The sequence below is a fragment of the Phlebotomus argentipes genome, unplaced genomic scaffold (assembly GCF_947086385.1).
Source record: "Phlebotomus argentipes unplaced genomic scaffold, Phlebotomus argentipes genome assembly contig_5, whole genome shotgun sequence".
NCBI classification, from domain to species: Eukaryota; Metazoa; Arthropoda; class Insecta; order Diptera; family Psychodidae; genus Phlebotomus; species Phlebotomus argentipes.
Genome location: NW_026776165.1, coordinates 2158520 through 2178304, shown reverse-complemented (window position 1 = coordinate 2178304; position 19785 = coordinate 2158520). Strand labels below are relative to the sequence as shown.

General features: G+C 41.5%; 1 protein-coding gene across 1 annotated transcript in view; it reads right to left on the bottom strand.

The window, feature by feature from the left end:
- The window catches only part of LOC132266046 (Ig-like and fibronectin type-III domain-containing protein 1), an 83568-nt gene extending 67125 nt beyond the window's left edge, over window positions 1-16443 (bottom strand). The window contains exons 1-2 of the mRNA XM_059766875.1: window positions 16197-16443; window positions 6969-7252 (exon numbers count right to left, since the gene is read on the bottom strand). The gene's annotated coding sequence lies outside the window, so the exon portion shown is untranslated. The remainder of the gene's footprint in view (window positions 1-6968; window positions 7253-16196) is intronic.
- Between the last annotated feature and the right edge of the window lie 3342 nt (window positions 16444-19785).

The window sequence follows — 19785 nt, the reverse complement described above, 5'->3', positions numbered from 1 at the left end:
GAAATGTGAAACAACTCGCGATTCACATTTTAACTGATTTCGCACGCGGTTGGCATTCCCATAACTCCATTTATTCAACACTGCGGGCAATCTTTGTTGACAACCTATTTAAGCTAAAACTCTGCATAAGCTTTTTATCCAGTCACATTTTAATTCTCTTGTATCGGGAGATTTTCTGTGAGAAAGTATAGTGAAATTGTGTGCATTTTTCTAATCCAAAATAGCATTAGATTTTTCCAATTAATAGAATTGCGGTTTTCAATCTTCCCCCTCACAACTAAGTAATTCAATAGCACAAAATTGAAGGATCGATGGCTTCTCTGTCGTGCGAAAGGAGCTCACAATGCATCAATATCGTTCTCGTGCAGTCATTTACCATCCTCTGCAGAGCATTTAATTCACCGGAAAGAGTCTGGAGTATCCATGCCAGTTGTGACTGTGACTTTTCCCACTCTGGCGACTCCCAGAATGTCCAATCGATTTTTCCCCCATGGCTTTGTGTGGTGTGAGAAGAGGAGAGCTGCACGTCAATAGAGCAGGTTCTCAATTCCAGGTGTTAGACGCACCGTCCATGCAGAAGGTCAGCAACTATTTCTCAATCAAGTGGCAAATAGTGCATGCAGACCTTCTCATCCCCAGAGCATTGTCACGGTGGGGAAGAGGATGTGCTTCCTGGTGCCGTGGAGCACCTATGAAATTGGTATATGGTGCCATTTTCACAATTGATGCCACCGAGACGAGCGTCCTCAGGATGAAAATGCGATAAATACAGCCAATTGGATGCTAATTTGGATGAATGGAAGAGGAAAAGCAGAATCGTTGCGCACCATTAAATTTTTGGGGGTGACAAAGAATAGCACAAAGCTCACTCTCCTCTCGAGGATTTCACTCTCCATGAACAATGCAGCATTACATTAATGCGCCACACTCATTAAATGTGACTCGGTCGGCAAAACCTCCAAATCCAGCGCTTTGTCACTCAGCGAATGAATTGCTGAAGCGCGCCATGAGAAACACTCTTGAGACTTTCTGTATCGTGCAATTATTAAAATTAATTTCCTCCGCAAAGTGAGCATATATTTTATATATATAATTCTCCAGAAATTTTAATTGGGATGTCGCACTCGAAATGTGAGCAAATTGAGCACGTCCCACGGGATAAGCTGTCGAGTAATCTTATTATCGTGATATATACGGTGTTGCAGAAACTGCTGCTGCATTCACCACACTTTGCACTGCATTTTTAACACTGATCAAGGATCAAACAAATTGAATTACGTCGCTTTTCTGCTGAAACAAAATCATGTTTAGCAAATTAGACGAAAAAATGTACCAAAATGCAGTGCAAAGCGACTATTCTTTCCAATAATTTGCAATTATCTTCCATGAGAGAGAAATAGACAGATTCACTCTGTGTCGCTCATATTCGCCTCTCGACAGCGCAGCAGAAGAATTTAGTGTCAAAGAGACTTTCAAGTGCATCACAACTGCAGTTTACCATCAGGAACTTCATCCCAGAGATTAATGAAAGTGCACCGCATTTCAATGTGAAAATTTTCATTTTCACTTCCTCCTCAGTCGCAATAAATCCCACCTCGCGCGCGCATTGTCATTTCTCACACCGGATGACGCAATTCCTTCTCTGGCTCCCAACCCGAAAGCAAACCAGCAAATATTCAATTTCAATTCATTCCCTCACCGCCACGACAATGAATGTTAATTCAATTGTGATGCTTTTAATCAAATTTCATCAAACAAATACTAATGACATGAATGTGTATTTTGAATTTGTCACCCAATCGTCGCACCCACGCTGCAAATTCCATCCTTATATCGACCCGCGAAGAATGGGGAGTTCATTTGGATGGAATTCACACGGCAAAACGATGTCATGCCGCCCCAATTTATTTCCCCCGCGACAATGAACAATGATTTTTGCTGTCTCTCCCTGTCCAACCCCACCTCTCATTTCTGCGCTGGGGCGAAGACAGAACTTGTCAGGCGAAGTGCCATCGTGCGAAAAAGGGGTTGGAAACCGACTGAGACTGTACTCAAAGAAATCAGCCAAGAGAGAGATGCAAAAACTTCTACGGACGCTGTGATCTGATTGAAGTTTCTCAACTTCAAAGAATCTTTCAGAGCATTAAACTACTGCCAATTTAGCTGAGAGAAGAAATGTTCAAAACGTCGCCTCAGAATTCACAAAGCATGCCATTGAATTTCTCCGAGTGTCGCACAGATATTGAGCCTCTTTCTCCACACTTTCGCAAGTAGAAAGCAACTTTTATTATCATTTTCGTACGTGGTCTCATGACGGTGGATGTCAATGATAAAGTCACGTCCCTCGCCTTGGCATCGTGTCGCGCGCTGAATTTTTCCCCACACTCGAAATGCGTGCGAATTTTGGCGGGAAAAGACATCCAAATTGCCGGCACGCTGTGATAAAACACTGGGCCGTATATCGCTCCCACGGTGGAAAATGTATTCTCCATCGACTGATTGATTAATTGATTGAGTGATTGATGCTCTGTGATATGCGGCATAGCATCGAAATGACACAGACTCCCACCCATTTGATTTTGCTCCATCAATCGCCTCATCGTGCTCTGCATAACCTATATTGTCGCCCGGGGACTTGTGAGATGCGTAAAGAGGAATATTCTCATCAATAGAGGAGCTGACAAATTCATTTCGGAGAATTTCTTAAGGCCATTTCAATGCTCTGTTGCCCTCAAGTCTGCGTCCAAGCTTGGCAAACGTCCACTGGCAAATGATAAAGTGAAGAAAATGCAGCGTCTGATCATCAAGTGCAGTCTTTGTCATAAATTCATCATGGTTTTTCAGTTTAGAGCACGACTTTATATTAAATCTAAAGAAAACTCGTTAAATAATTTTCACAGAAACACCAGATTGTCAGAAAAAACCCCACAAAAGAAAATGCTCGTGAATTTTATCTCCAGACCATTTTCACAATATTAATCTCACCCAATCCAGTGTCACATCATTAGAGATTATTCAAAGAAGTCTTCGGAGATGCTGAGAAAAATCCAACATGATTTAATTTACTTTCGCTCCATTGGAGGCTCAGAAAGAGTGAAAATCTCAGATGAGCAAATTCAATCAGAGAAATTTAAATAATCCTCCACCTTTGGGGACTTTTCAGCCACCAAGTGAAAATGGCAACTTTGAGGAAAATTCTACGAGTGCATTTGGCAAAATTCTGCTCAAATTCTCGCTTGTCTCCCACGCCGAAAATATCAATATGGGTGCTGAAGTGTGTGGTGTCAAAATGAGGAAAGTCTTCGGGGTGGGAGAAGCACACAGGGCGACCGACCATCGTGTAAGTAATAAAGCGAGCTTCCGGCAAACTTTCCGCATTCAGACTGTAAAAAGCACACAAAATTCTGCTCATGAAAAGTGTAAGGTTTGAGAGAGAGAGAAAAACATGAAAGGGGACGACATAGAATGCCACCCTGTGCATTTCCCATTCACCACCACCACCACTGACTTTATAATAGTGTTCAATTGCAGTGTTTGTGGAGGTGGCACGAACGGCTGTCATGGGGAAGCTCACAAGACTTTATGTGAGTATGTCAGGGAGTAAATTTTCACCTTCCCACCACATCTATTCCCTTTAGTCTTTGCCAAACTCCTCTCACATGGCGCCCAGAGTGTCATGCCACCCTTTAGATTTCCGAAAGACTCCGACCAACCCAGAGTTGATCACTCAGCATAATTGCTCACTTTCATAGAGTTTGCGACAATCAATGGCTCTTGCTGATGTCCTTCGAGACTCATTGCAGTGTAAAATTTCCATATGGAATAACCGTCAAATCCATCTATAATCCCAGCAACTCTAGCGATAAACTAGTGGATAAAGCGAAAGCTGAATAGGGGGTAAATTTGCACATCTCCCCCACCCCTCCATTCACAGGGGCGGGAAACTCCCCTAGACAGAAAACTTATATGCTTGGCAATAAAAGCTTCACATGTAAAGTTATCGTCACGATAGAAATTCAAATGAAATCTGGGGGAATACGACAAGAGGGAGAGTCGGTGCACTTGTCTGGCATTGTGTTGTACATTCAGGGGTGGGTTTCATGCCAGAGTGATAAGGGTGGTCTGTCATGGGGTGGGCAGCACACACCAGGCGCCTCCATGTGCATTTATATTAACTAATAAAGAAGCCCGAGTGGAGGATCAATTTGATTAATGGTTTGCACGAGGATTGGAATAGTAAAACTTTTCCAACCTCGAACTGCGAACCTGGCGCGAAGCAATCCCAATCATTTCCACGAGAACGCGCCCAGAAGTGCCAGAGGCAAAGGCGTGTGTTTATCTGGAGACAAGGGACATGACATAAAAAGCAGGAAAACAGAGAGTAGTTAATTTCCACACACACACACACACACACACATACACACACACGTTTTCCCCAGAACACTTACAATGCCGACAGGGAAAGAATGTTGTTGCAAACTAACGTGAATACGATTTATGAACTGGATGAAATGGGATGAATTCATAGCTTTTTCCTAGAAAATGTCTATTTAGAAACACAAGACTACAATGAATATATTTTCAATTACTATTAATACCATAGAAACAATCTATAGATCAAATATTCTGATTGTGTAACAATTTCCTAGATTTCAGTTCACTTTGAGTGAATGACTTTTCACTAATTGGATAATATTTGCCTAACATAGTAAAATGATATTAATTAAAGGGAAGGAATAGAGAAAATCGTGTTTGCAGGCTGAAAATAAATCAAAATCTCGATAGACTTCAAAAATCTATCACTTTTCCAACCCCAAAAGAGTATCAAAAGCAAAAAAGGGCTAAAGGGTTCAGTAAACACTCCTGCTGGAAGCAGAGAGGGATTTTTATTAATCCGCCACCCCTCAAGAATGGGGAGCAAAGTTTAATCGAAGAGTCTGAAGTTGGTGGCTAATTCGATTTTGGCCTGATAAACTGTCACGCCCGGGTGAAAAGGGGTGAAGTCGCTCCAGAATTTCATATGCGGAATTGATTGATAAGAGACATGGAGCAATTTGGGTAGATTAATTTTAATTGATTTACTCCATGGCAATCCGCCCAAGAAAATCCTCACTTCCCCTGCGCTAATTTGACAACACCCTCAGTGGGGTTGCCATTGGGGAGCGTGCCGCATTGTCTCCCCAGCGTTCGGAGACACTCAAATTATGAACAAACGTGACTCCACGCAAGTCTTCCCAGGAAGAGCTCCAAAACCCTTTTTGCCACCAAAGCAAATTTCGCAGTTTCCCTCCACAATTTTCCCGGTGAAATGTGGAATTTTCATTCATTTGTGTGTCTCAAATGGCTCGTTAAGAGCTGCAGAGCCGCGAGGAGTTTGCGTGTCCGCACATAAATTAAGTCACCACCAGTTCAAATTAAGCCCGGAATATTTCATTAAAGTTTATTTATTGTATTTTTCCTCTCACTTGCCAACTTTTCGCCCCTCAGACCGCCCCACAGAGAAGTTAGTCACATACTTGAGCGCTCATTTTCCGGCTATGTTTGTACTATTTGCCCTCTGTGTGGAAATTTATGAGCCCTATTACCAAGGCCAAGGAAAAAGTCGAAGGAAAGAAGAAGGAAGGACAAAAATATAGGACAACAGTCTGCAAAACTAATGCAAAAGTTATATTGTTTAGCGGAAAATAAATAGATAATTCGATTTTCAATTCAATTTCCCCTCCTTTATATTCCTCCTCACAGATTCATCTGACAATGTAAATAAACTCGTCAATTTATACTGTGAAGTTAAAGTTCTTTACTAAATTTCTCTCCCTTTTCCCATGAGTGACCATTTAAATATTTATTATTCCAAGAATTCAGGTCACAAAGATTCTTTGAAAACCCTACATAAAAGATTTTCTTTCGCTTCTTTCAGCATTCTATTGAATAAATATACTGAAAATCATAGACAAGGAATAAAAACAGAAGCCAAGTAAGGGAACATACCGATAACAAATCACTCCGTGATCAGATTCAGAAGTCCAATAGATTTCCATAGACTAAGAAATTTGGGCACACGTGATTTTATAAAAATGAGAACAGAAATACATTCTCAAAATTAGTTTAGAAAAATAATTCCATGTCCAACAAAAGAAGTTTCTGCCGAACTTACGTGGAAATTCATTGGATTGTCATGTGACATTTCCTACGGCACACTTTTCCTGAATTTAACATTCGAGATTCCATGAGAACCTTCAATATTCACTTCCTAACATAAAGGTGAACTACTAAAAGTTTCCTTTCGACAACTTATATTTACATTTGGCAGTAATTCACACTCTCCACCAGATATTCAACCTCCATCAAAGCGACATGCAGAATTTCTCATAGTTATTGAAAATTCCACTGTCACTCGCTGCATAGCGATGCTGAGAAGGGACAGAAAGGGACATATGGTAAATTTTACCCAACTTTCTTTCTCTCTCATCACTCAATATTGAATCCTCTTCCAAATGGTGTATTTGGCAATCAGAAATGAGCATCAAAGGATTCTCTCTATATAGATATGTTTGGCAATTTCTATGTGGATTTTTCTAGAGGCGAAAAGGAATTTTGCCAGCGTGATTGTTTATTCACCGAGATGAAATTGAATTTCTTACCCAAAGCAAAAGAAACTGCCAAAGGGTTTCTCATTATTTGCACTGTACAAATTGACTATTTAATAGATATTGACCGTGATGATGTATCAATATGTGTATGTGTGAGTAATTTGCACCCTTGGAGAGATATTTCAACTGAAGACGTGTGTGTCTTCCACTGAAGCGTGAGTTTTTCACCAATGATTCGCCCCTCGAGAAACTCATCGTTCCTTCTCACGAAGATAAATACCACAGCACGTGCTTCATCTCAGCTGAGCTTTTCATTGCCTTCGCCCTGAAACTCCTCTGGGGATTGGAAAGATGCTGTAACCGAGTCTAAGTACTTACCTAATTAAACTTGTTCGGTAAATCTTCTTTCCAGTTGTTCGTCGTGAAGATGTGACTTCTTATTCAATGAAAAGTTCACTCTTTGCCACCCACAATCACACCACCAGATAGCCACTGGGCTAATCACGGAAGATCTCACTTTGTAGGAGGCGGAAGAGGAAAGGATCCGTGAAAAAAAAGAAGAACACACACACTCACAAACACAATTCAGTCCCTCCAGGCAATTTCACGTCTTCAGCCCAGCTTTCCTCCGCTGTCAATGTGTGCGCCTCCTTCGGGAATGGCTGGAATGAGAGGAGAGGAGAAGTATTTGAGATTTCCAAAAGTTTTCTTGTCTCAATTTCCACTTGATTCACCACGTGATTGCTCTATCTAAAATGATCAGGACTGGATGGAATTTATCGCTGGAGACACGTTAAAACAAGTCCCAAAGAAAATATTTGTGAACAATATTTAAAGAGACTATTGGTTATGTGAAAAGTTCCCAAGTGTGGAGGAAAAGCCACTCTCTCTCGCCTTATCTTCCACCCGACACACTTTTAAGTCTGCAAACGTCTCTCTGTCTTTTTTCCACTTCTCCCCCAACAATAAATCTCCACGGCAGAAACTTTTCTCCACTCGCAAATTCTCACATGAACAATTTTATGACCTTGTACAATTTCCAATTTCTCCGCACATGAAAATTCTATGCAACATCTCAAGAGAGTGGTAAAGAAATCAAAAGCCACCACATCTTCGCCAAAACTTGAAGTTCATGCAATCAAATGCCATTAATTGCTCATGTCGTGGTTTCAACTTTATCTCCATGTTCCGCTTGACTAGCAAAATTGGCATATCAGTGGTTGTCCGTGTAAAGTTTGTCCAAATGAAAATTGTACATCTCGAAGGTATGCAGTTTCTCACTTCCGCTTGCCAACCAGTGAGTTTGTCCAGCTTCTGCACCCCTTTCCGCCCCAGAAAAGTTGTCCAAAACACTCCCACTCCGGCCCACACGGCATTATATGGATCTTTCAATTATGGTATATGAACAGGAGAACGCCACACGAGGCGAACTCATAGCTCAACCCCCTTCTTTCCGGGGTGACCAAACAAGGGGTGAATAGCACACAAACTTTCCCACAAGGATTTCCTCGCACAGAAAACTTTTCAGACGAGAGATTGCGTGCAAAAGTACCCGAAATTCTATTACAACAAGATTATACGACTGAAATTCATCCTAAAGCAATTTCAATAAAGTGATACACACGGATGAAATAACTATCATGAAAAGACGAATTCTGTTTTTAATACTCGAAAAGCACTCAAAAAATCCCACCAATTTATTCCAAAAATTCATTTATCGAGAGAATTTGGATTATATTTGTCCTAAGAAAAAAAAAAGTTCTTTAATAGGACAGTTACAGAAAAATCTGTACTTTGTTTACTTCTTTGCTAGTCAGAAGAGAGACACAGAATTCCCTCTGATTTCTCGCACAGTTGGTTTCTTTCCTGTATGATTCGGAAAGTTTAATGAAATGATTTTGCAATATAATCCAACCCAATTTTCACACCTGACGTGTGAATATGGAATGCAAATTTCACTTCCTTTAATTTTCAATATACTTCAGTGACTTGTTTGAAGAAAGTTTGTATTTTTGAAAGTCTTCCAGAGTCTTTGATTTTCCACTGATTTTTCTTCCAAGCAAGTGCCAAAAAAATCTCATAGGCCACCCACACCAGCAATTTTCCGTAGTCTCTAAAATGCGTATAAGAGCTTCAGCTGTTTGTAACTTTCTGTTTCCCCATCACGATGCAAATGGATATTAACCGAATTCCACCAATTGTTCGTCATAATATAACAGTGGAATGTTCAACAATTCACCCCCTGCACGCTTCAGAGCGCTCACGAGGAAAGTTGAGGGTGACTTGATATGCCATGCATGGTTTGAGGGAAAGAGATACGAAGGTGGGGTGGTTTTATATTAAGTTCGTAGAGATAGTCGATCTGTATTGTTTTAAATAGAATAATGCCACTCCACTGTGCAGCATCTTCAATTTAATACACCAGCACGAGCACTCGTGTGAGCCAGACCAATATCATCCCTTTTCACCCCCCCAAAAGAGGGGCAGCGACTCAACAATACACTGGCGAATGGCACTAAGTACATCAACTATATATCTCTCTCAATAAATTACACCCTCCCCGGAATGAAAGCCACCCTCAGTGACGCTGCCATACATGAGAGAGGGACGCAGAGCGACCCCGCAACCCGTCTCGCAGGGGCGGAACAGAAGTCACAGGGAAAAACTTTTCCACCACACTTTTGTGTAAGCCTCATGTACCGTTAAAGTGTAAAAGTTTTAAAGCACTTTAAGCAGTTCGAGTGTGTTAAACAACAATTTCGTATTTAGCCTTCTGACTATGAAGGAGCGAAAAGATCTCACGGCGGGAGCTTTGAGCTTTTCTCCACGGGGCGTAAGTATGTAAATAGCATCTTTCTACCCATGCCGAGAAGCTTCGACAACATCCGCAGGTATCGTGATGGGTCATTTGTGTGCGACGCCTCAAAATTCTTTTAGAAACACTTCACATGTGGCTAGTTTTGACCCGGGAAAATTGGCATGGTACATTTTTTAATCGTGCTATTTGCACAAATTCAACACCAAGAGCATCCTATCGATTCGGAAACACGATTTAATTTCGCCTTCTGAGGGGAAGTTTACTTACTGAATTCGCCATTCAGATTTGATATTAATTTGATGTGGTTTTCACATGTGTTTCTCTGCTTGTTTACCAATGAATCAATCAGAGATCATCAAACAGAATTTCAAAGTGTTTGAAGTCAAAGGGTGGAATTTTCCCCGTACAAACAACGATTTCGCGTGTGTTATTGATTCAATAGAATAAGCAGAGATTCGTGATCACGACGTGAGTGTGATTGGGGAATTATTTTACTTGCAAATTGGAAAAACATTCACAAATGATTTTTTCATTGCAAACCGAGTTGGAATTCCCACTCAAAGGATTGGGTGATTAAAAGTCAAATGGCAGAGGTGAAATGTAGGAAAACAATTTAGAAGTTTTACGACCAACAAGGTGAAATGAGCTTCAAGACAAACACCGCCCACATTACGTGCCATTCCACGCGATCTGTTCGCCGACAAACTTCTCATGACACGAAAACGGATTATCATTTTAATTCCTCAAGTTGCGATTCCGCCGCTTTATTGACCTGTGCTCGCCACAAATACGTCACGATTCAGCCACCCTCTCGCATTCCTTTGCCTCCCCCAATTCACAATGAGAATGTAAGAATTTCTTATTAAAAGCCCCAAATAATAGCCGATATACGGATAAGAGAACATTCCCACACATCGCAGTATCGCCATCATTGGCGGTCTCGTGAGAAAGAGTGCAAGAATGCGAACAATGAAAAGACGGCGGAGTAGAAAAAAGATTGATAAGGATAAGGGGGTTTTCTGCACACAATGGGGAAATTCCTTCAGTGCACGACAATAAAACTTAACTTCACGATGACTGCAGCTCCTCGTGTGCGCTTCATTGAGCAACAAAAGTGCCAGAAAGCTCGAGTGCGGAATTCTCTTGGGTGCGCATTGGCAAGTGACAAAAGCATAGTGGAAATTATTTATTGAAAATTACTTCTATCCAATATTTCTCCCATTCAATTTAGCATCGCGGAATTTTATTGTTGCATTGAGGATTTTCCAATGCAATTAAAGGCGATGCTCTCCAAGTCTTTCTATTTATCTGGAGAGCTTTTCATTCTCTAAATTGAGTTTCAAGGGGTTACGACTCCTGGGATAATGTGCTGCGAAGCTTCATATCTCATGAAGAGTAACGATCACAGCTTTGCAAGTCAATGAATAAAATACGAAAATTCACAATTGAGTATTCACAAGGGTCTTAGCCACATCATTTCTCTCTCACAGAGAGCTTTGTGGTCATTCAAATTGCATAGGATCGTTGCTATAGTTCTTCAGCATGAATTCGCTGATGATCCTGCTTTTGTCCTCTTGCTTCAATCGCCTTAATGAGCCTTGTGGCCTGATTTTGCTGTGCATTTCTTTGGGAGCGCCTTAAGCGCGCGCGTGTGTTAGCATTTCCGGATGATCGAAGAGGGTTTCAGTGAAAATTCCGTCATGTATTAATGGAGTATTATATGATGACGTGAATGGGCTCGACGGAGGGCTGTGTCGCCCCCAGAGTGGGCAGCAGCAGTGCCTTAATTACGGGGCGTCTGAATGTGAACAGACGGGATTGGAATCGGTGGGTGGAGTATGTTTCCGTGTTTAATGGGAATTGATTAAGAGAATGTATGCCCGCCGGTCGGGGGTGACACGAGGGAATGGCAGAGGGTGGATCCCATTATTCCACATCTGTGAGCATTGTATTAATGTCCTAAATATTAATCGTAGTGTATTAAATTGTTTCATAAACAATCCAACATGTTTGGTATGAATTGATAAAATGGCACATGAGAATTTGTATTGAATACCATTTGTACAGTTGCTGCATATTCATCCCTGTGAGAATTGCACAGATTTCAAGGGTCTGTCGATATTCCACTTGAATGGGGAGTTATTTGAGATTTCTCTTCTTCATAAACTCAACTTTCTGAGTTACTATGGATGAAAAAAAAAAGATTCAAATACACTCAATTCCTGTCTCTGTAACGCATTTTTCACATTCTCCGCCTTGGTGTGCCGGGGAAATTAGAAAGGATGGCAAAGGCGGAAGACTCTGCCGGAAATTGGAAAGAGCACAGAGAGAAGACGAAAGCAATCAGGGCTGTTGGTGGAGACAATTTTGTGGCAGAGCGACATAAAATCACATTTAGAAAAGATGTTTCGCTGAGCTCTAAAATTTATGGTTAGAGAATTGAGCACTGCGGACCCACGAGAGCGGGAGATGGATTTTTCTGGGCTGTGCGCCGTGCGATATAACAAACCAATTCTGGGGTGAAGTGCCGGCGAAAAGCGACTCTGAGGATTTCCGATGGCTGCGGAGCCGAAATGCTGAAAAGTTTGTCGATGGGAGAGTGTCTTGGAGATTTGGCCCATTTATTATAACCCATGGCAAAAGCCCTCTTTGGACGAGCTTTTGGCGCAAAGTTCGAACACATTATAATGAAAGGGAGGGATTTGCCCACCCCCTTCGTCCCCTAGCATCGATACAACTAAATAAAATACAGAGTGTGGCGTGGAGAATGCGATGAAGAAACATAATGTAACGAGGGACTGTTTCCATACACTTGAGGATAAATCTAAAGGAATCTCGCGCGCTCGTTTTCCGGGTTATTCCGCTTTCATCTTTCCGCCTTCATTCAGAGGGTTGATACAATTTCGCAAAATACTGTGTGGAATGCAGAAATTACAAAGCATTGAGAGAGTTTTTGGAATTGTGTTGCTTTTCCCTACACAAGAATTATCCGAAATATTTTCGTTTGCAATGAACTACAAGAATTCCTTGAGCTCCTGTGAGTGAAAGAGTTTGGTTTTTCCCACGAATTGACATAAGAGCTACATAAATACTGGTTAGAAAATAATGGGTGAAATAAGGGTGATTTCGTGATAAAAAAAAAACAATGTGAAAATGGTATGTTTGCTTTGTGCACTTCTTTTGAGCTCAAAGTAATCAAAATGACCAAGTAAAGAAGTTATTCAGTATTAACACTACGAGATTTGTTTGAACACAACAAGATTATTAATTAAATAAACTCATAAATTCGCAATCAAGATAACTATTCAAGAGAGTTCTGTTTTTTCCCTCTCGGATTCAATGCTCTTGAAGATGCGGAAGAAAATATCCTTGTTCCACTGACGATAAGACTTCTTCGCTGTTCCTCTAACGCTGAGTGACACTGGCGAGATGCGACGATGAATCAAGTGAAACTCCATATCCTTCGCCGCATCGAAAGCTCCTTGGGCGTCCGAGGGAGAGCTCGTGGGTCGCGCGAAAAGCGGAGAATGTTAATCCGATCTGATTGTGGGTGGAAATGGCGTCTGCATTGCGGGGGTTGTAGTTGCGAGTAAAAGATAATATCGCCACTAATAAATCTTGAGCACTGTGCTCCCTAAGGGTGGTGGCATGGCTTTGAACTTTGTAATTACAGCAAGATTGATTGTCGGATTCTGGGTGAGGTTAAATCACGGAGTTTAGGGGTTGAGTCCCTAATTCAATATACAAAGTACACACAAAATACAGAGAAGCTGTTTAAGGGTTTACACACTAAACATCGGCACTATCTTGCAAAAGGGTAGGTCATCACCTTTTCCCACACTCGCTCATGTCTGTTCCGTTTGGCAGTTAGAAGCCGCAGCGCCATGAAAGCAATTTGGAATTATAAGATTAAGAATTGAGTGTAGTTTGATATCCTCTTCTGCTCTTCTTGCCTGAGCATTTGCCATCAAGCTTGGAAATCTCTCTGTTTTCCCAACACTTGAGATGCCAATGCCATGATTTTTGCCAGCAAACACACACTTTTGTCGTCACTCTTGGAATTCTTCGCAATTCAATAAAGTCCTAAATTGAATTTCAAGCCCACACCAGAAGACAATCTCGCACTTCTCAAGTGCCAGAAAGTGTGCACGAAATAAAACCCCGCAAAAGTGAATTTCACATTAAATTGGAGGCTTTTGCCATGGAGAACACTATAAAAATCCAAATTGATTGCAATTGGCATTTTTCCACGAATGTGTTTTTCATTGTTATTTCGCCCTTTTGACGCACCATAACATTTATAAATAGCCATAAAAGTCCCGTCGCCGTCATGCAAGGACTCCCCGCGGGAACCGCCAAAAAGGTAGCAACGCGTGGTTCCCGCAGAAAAAGGATTTTCCCTCATTTAACGATCCCAAGCCGGAGTTTCTCTCGCTCTTCCCGCAGCCTCGCCGCAGATTCAGCGGCAACAGACAGAAAATAATAATAAACTTTTTGAATAAACGACGTACAGAGAGGCAATGGTGTACAGAAAAAGCCCTTTCCACGCGTTGCTCCTTTTTTTCTCCCCCACAAACCCTGAGCGCATCATCATTACACTGTAGAGCATTGAATTTATGGTACAACAAAAGCTCGCTCGCGGCATTTGGAAGCTTGGCTTTTTTATCCTTCAAGGCAATGCATTTTATGCATATTCACATCTCTCTGCTAAAATGACATTGTTTCATACGAAGAGTGACATAAAAAATGCATTTCCAGACACTGTGGACGAAAGACTGTGCTAAAATGACAGGATAAAAGCTTTTATGGTGAATTTTTGCAAACACTCGTTTTTCTTCTCTGTCGAAAATTTAAATTAATGAAATGTATTGGGAAAAATTCATGCTTCTTCGTCAAAAGTGAGAAAAGCGATTAACACTAAAGCTCATTCCAATTTTCAGTCATCTTTGCCAACATTTAACAACCAAAAACGCCGAGAGAAAGCTGATAAATCAAAGAATGCCCCAATGCAGTCGCATTAGGGGAAAATCAATGATATTGGCGCAATCTCAAAGAAAGTCCATCAATCAGACAGATTGAAGTGATTTCCTGTATTTAGAGGGGAGTTTTTGCCCCTGCTCTGCACTTTCGGCGCGAAAGTTGCTCTGCTAATTGCCAACACAGCAACCCAGAGATAATGACGATCAGTGGCTGAGGTCAAGCAGGTCAAGTCGCCAATTAGTGCAGAAGGGAATTTGGGGCTTTTGCGGTGTGGCGGCAAGAGGAGAAAAAAAGGCACCACTCTCAGTTGTGACCTTGCCACGAATTTTATTCTCGCTTTTCCACATCGCATCGGCCATTGAACTGGATGGATATGTTGGCCTGACCAAAGCAATGTGCGCGACTTCTGTTTTTATGGAGCGCGCGAGTATTGGCAAGTGTTGGTCAGAAGGACCAAAAGTGTCCACTAAAACCATTTACGACGCTTCACCATTTATTTCAGGTGTTCTCCCCCCCCCCCTCCTCCTCTTCATCTTCTCTTAAATCTTGTGTACCCCAGAATTCCGCACCGCGCGTCCTTGGTGTGACTTTTTGCTCTGAGACGAACACACACTCGGCAAGACATTCTACACACAATTATCAATTGAGCTCGTCTAGCCGGATGAAATCTCAAATTATCCCGCACAATCATTTAAATGAACATGCCTGAAGTAGCGCTCTCTTGCTCTCTGAGTGAAAAATTCTATCGTATGGAAAATATTCCATTGCGATATGAGTAAGAAATACAAGTCTCTCCTCTTCATACCTCAATAGCCCACAGAGTGTGCTCGAAATTGTAGGAAATACCTTAAAATATACGCTGTATTTGTTGAGGTGGAATAGATGGGCGGCTTAGAATTTCCAAGGATTCTCCGACCCACAATTTCTAAAGATATATTTTTAGCTAAAGCCATCGTGTGGGTTTCTGTTAGGACATTAATTGCGTATCAAACTGATATACTTTCCGAAATCCCATCAAAATTCCTTTTTCACCCACAAAAAACCCATAAAAAAAGCTGAATTCGTGGAAAAATCACTATATGCAAATTCTGCTGTCAGTTCGACAAACAATTCACACTAGACAGCAAAGATGATCGAGTGTGTAAAGGTGAATTTCGCCAGGAACTACATAGAAAGCTCAGCGAAAGCTCAGGCCGAAGGCCTCGGTTGCAGTGTTGCAAAGATACAAACACGTATTTCATGTGCAATTGTGTTGAGTGTAAACAGCAACAATTACGTAAATTTGCACAGAATTCAATTAGCAATTAAATTTGTTGGTATGTTGAAGCGTAAATTCGAGAGCCACACCGTTTGCGTATGCATGTCTGTACGGTTTAAGAGGCAACACTCAGTAAAATAGGCGCTAAAAACGCATTTACAAATCCTCCCACCATTAAGCACGATCAACAGTCAAGACTCTATTGAGTGTGTGTCTCTCTCACTCTTCTGCACCACGACTGCGAGTCAGGTGTGTTGAGAGACTGGAAAATGAATGAAATTGTCTTGCTGAGGTGCCCAAAGTCATTTTCCAATTAGCCACAGGCGGTGAAAAAGAGACTTTTACCGCCACAAGAATGGTAATGACACCAAAAAAAACAGTGATGTTGAGCATCTGAAGGTATTATGTATTGCACCATTTCTCGCCAAGGTGCATTCATTCACACTTTTCCGCGGCACACACACACAAGCGCGCAGCCATACACGATTTGTAACATGTTCCAGCAATTGCCCATCAAACAATACAAGAAGTGATGTTTTAAATGTTATACCTCAAGTCCTCAGCTAACACGATCAGCACGGGGCCTTTCAGTCACCCATTGGAAGGATCGCTACAGGTGGACTCGAAGCACTCGGACAACACTCGATATAGAGACAAAACCCCAAAAGAGCCAAGGAAGAGAAGACGGGAGAGAAGGAGATAAGAGATTCAGCACGAAATTCACTTGCAATCGCGACTCACGGGAAAAAAGCTCACCAATCTGCCAGCCACTTGTTCTGCCCAAGTCAAGTCCGAATGCGATGAAGTTCATACGCGAACTGACTCGCGCGAGTCACGACTCTCTCACTAAATACTCCAAGCAAGACCAGAAAGCTCAGCCGAGAGGTGGCGAGAGAGCCAAACAGCTGAGCGTGTGCCTCTCAATGACTGTCATCATCAGTGGAAGGCGAGAGAGAGAGAGAGAGAGAGAGTGTGAAGCGCTCTCTTGAGCGCGCGCTCGTGAAAGACGGAATGAAAACAAAACGCAAGATAAGCGAGACAGCCTCACAACACGCTCTCGCGCTCTCTCTCTCGCTGCGGTGAGACTTATGAATGGACAACTGAGCTTTCCACAGAAAGTGTCAGTCATGCCGCCGAGAGCTTTTAGCCCATATATCGTCTGATATCCTGACATCCTTCAATTATCCACCCATCGATCCTCTCGCCACCTGTCATCAGCTTCGCCCCCCTCCCCCCTCCCGCCCATTGAAATTGATTGCGGTCTATCGGGCGATGATTAAAACTGAAAATCCACCCTCTCAGTTCGGGTCACTCTCAACCCCCAAATCCAGGTCAAACCCCAAGCTTATAAGCCAGAGCGCGACTTGATGAGGCTGTAGATGAAGATTGGGATCTTGATGGGCAGTAAAAGAGGAGGAAATTTAGGTTTGTTTTTATGGTCCTATTTTTGACATGTCGTTTTCTCAGTGGCATTGATTGTCAGATTCCGTCAGGAGAGAGACTCAATTTCGCAACCTTGGGTGAATTGTTTGGCCATTTAACTCCTCATCTTTGTCGTTTTTTATGCTCACTTAACGACACTTTTTTCACACTATATAGAACCCTCATAACAGTTTTTATAGCTTCACTGGTTATTGTTTACTGTCTTTTTCCAGTTCTTATTCAAACATTTAGAATAACAATCTGTTACTTTATATTAACAGTTTTATTTTTAGTTTTCGAAAGCGACAGAATTGCATAATTCTGCTCATGTCACAAAATCACTGAAGATTTGTTATGAAAACTATCCAATTATTATAAAGTTGAATAAAAAAATCGCAATTCACCCAATGTGACAGGAAAAGCGGGAAAAATTCTTCCATCTGATTCACATAACACCATAGATTCCGTTTCTGCATCACAATTTTGCATTTTCAATGCAGGAAATCGAGCAATATTGTGCTTTCACGTGTCCAAAAGCTCTATTTTGCATCTCAACTGAACCATCTAAATATTTAATTGTCCACGACTCCTGTCAATGCTATTGCAAATAATTCGTTCTCCGTGTTTCCCGAATGTTGCAGCTTTTTTCCTCCACTCATTCCCTCGTACATTTCATGTCAATTGCAAATTTTATGGTAATTTGTGCAGAGCCATAGAATAGCACATGAACAAGTGAACAATGCATTGTGAATAATTGAAGTTTTTCCTCTCATTTTCCTTCTATCCTGGCACGTTAATATATTATTAGATATTTGTGTAGCTCGTCCACTGCCGTCAGAAAGGTGACACTGTCCGTGTGACTCGGCTAAATAATGAGTCGTGTGATATTTTATTAATACAGATTTCTCGAGATGTCTTTCCTCTCTTGAGAAATTCACAGAAAAATTCACGCATTTGATGAGTACCAAATGAATAATACACACATTTCCCGGGAATCGGCTTATCGTGTAGCCTTTCATCTCCTCCTTTCCTGCAGATGTAAATCATTCAGATATATAAATACAATTTTAGACTATCAGAGTATTGATTTCCTATCAATTCACCACTCCCAAATTTCAAGGGTTGCGAGTGGAATTAGCATCTGTCGAAGTCCAAATGGTTTATCACTGGAAACTTTCAATGGGAAATTGCTAATTTTGGGGATTAGCGAAGCGAAATGGGCGGAATATAATTGCGCCTCTCTCCTTCTTCCCTCTTGGCTTGTTGCTCTTGACGGATTCCCTATATAAATTGCAAAATAATGGTGCGTTTAATAGCTCTCCACATTTGCACTTTATAGCAAACGATAAAATGCGATAAATTGGCGAATGCCTTAACAATTTGATCGCGCGAGTGTGATAAATGAAACTGTGAAACGCCCTCATTATAGGGTCAATAATCACACTTGTGAATTTTCCCACCATTTCCACGCGCCACCGTCCGAGCACTTGAGGGCGCTTTATGGGACTTTTATGGCAAGTTCGTGGCAAGAATGCCAAGTGTTAGACTGTGTGCATGGCAAAGTGACTCCTAATAATCATAATTACAAAGCGTCTTCGCCGACGTAATTCCCCTTGTTTTATGGCAAACCGTCACTGGGCGTCGTTTGTCACATTCAAACTCGATACACTCAGAGAAAATTGCAAATTGTGTGTCATATTCCAACATGTTGGCGTTATTCTGCAAAATATAGAAAAACAGCTTAACTGATCATGCATAAAACTTGGAAAAACTCACCGAAATCCGTAGTTAATCTGGCCACGCTTGCGCTTTTCAAAGTCCAATGAATTCCTTGGTTTGCAATCGTCACCAAATGGCTGGTGAAACATTTCTACTGCAACTCATCACAAGTCACATTTAATTAAATGCAGTATCTCACTGAAAAGTACGTGCATTTGAGGACAATTGCATCTCATGGTGGTCGTGAGGTGTGGAGTTCGCGCCAGGAAAATTGCCCCATTTGGAGCTTGAAGGGCCTCGAGAGCATGTGCTGAAGCGAATGTTGAAGGGGGGAATTCATTGCAGAAAAGTGCAATTTAAATGTGACACACGTACGAATTTTGTGTCTGCAAGAGTAAAATTCGTGTTTAGCGCTTCTGTGAGGGCACTTTGCCACAAACTTACTCCACCCCCAAACTCGAGACATTATGTGTTTTCCATCCCCAAAATTGGCGGAATGCGGAATGGATTCAAATCGCCTGCAATTGAGGATGACTATTTATGCGATACATCGCCTCTCTCTCTCTCTCTCTCTGTCTAAACCACATATTCGGAGGTGGAAGTTTTTCAGGATTCTCCTGATCGGGGATTTGACGTGGACGATAGAATGGAACGGGGATTTGTTTCACCTCATTCTGGGCGATCAAATTGCTGCTCTCTGACATAAAACTAAATGGCAATTGAATGGATGCAATTGGGCGATATTGAATAGTTTCCCTCGCAATACGTTGAACATGTTCAATTGGCGGTGATTAAGTTCAGCATTATCAGTAACATTTGATATTGGGATAACCATCGAATTTACCACTTTGTGTGAGTTTGCTTTCGAGGGGAATAAAAATTATAAGACTCTTGAAGCTTATTGATATCATAAGTGCCAATTTTTTATCAATTTATCCTGTTTAATAATTTTTAATCTGTTTTGAATATCGCAAAAAAATAATTGACCCAAAATTAAT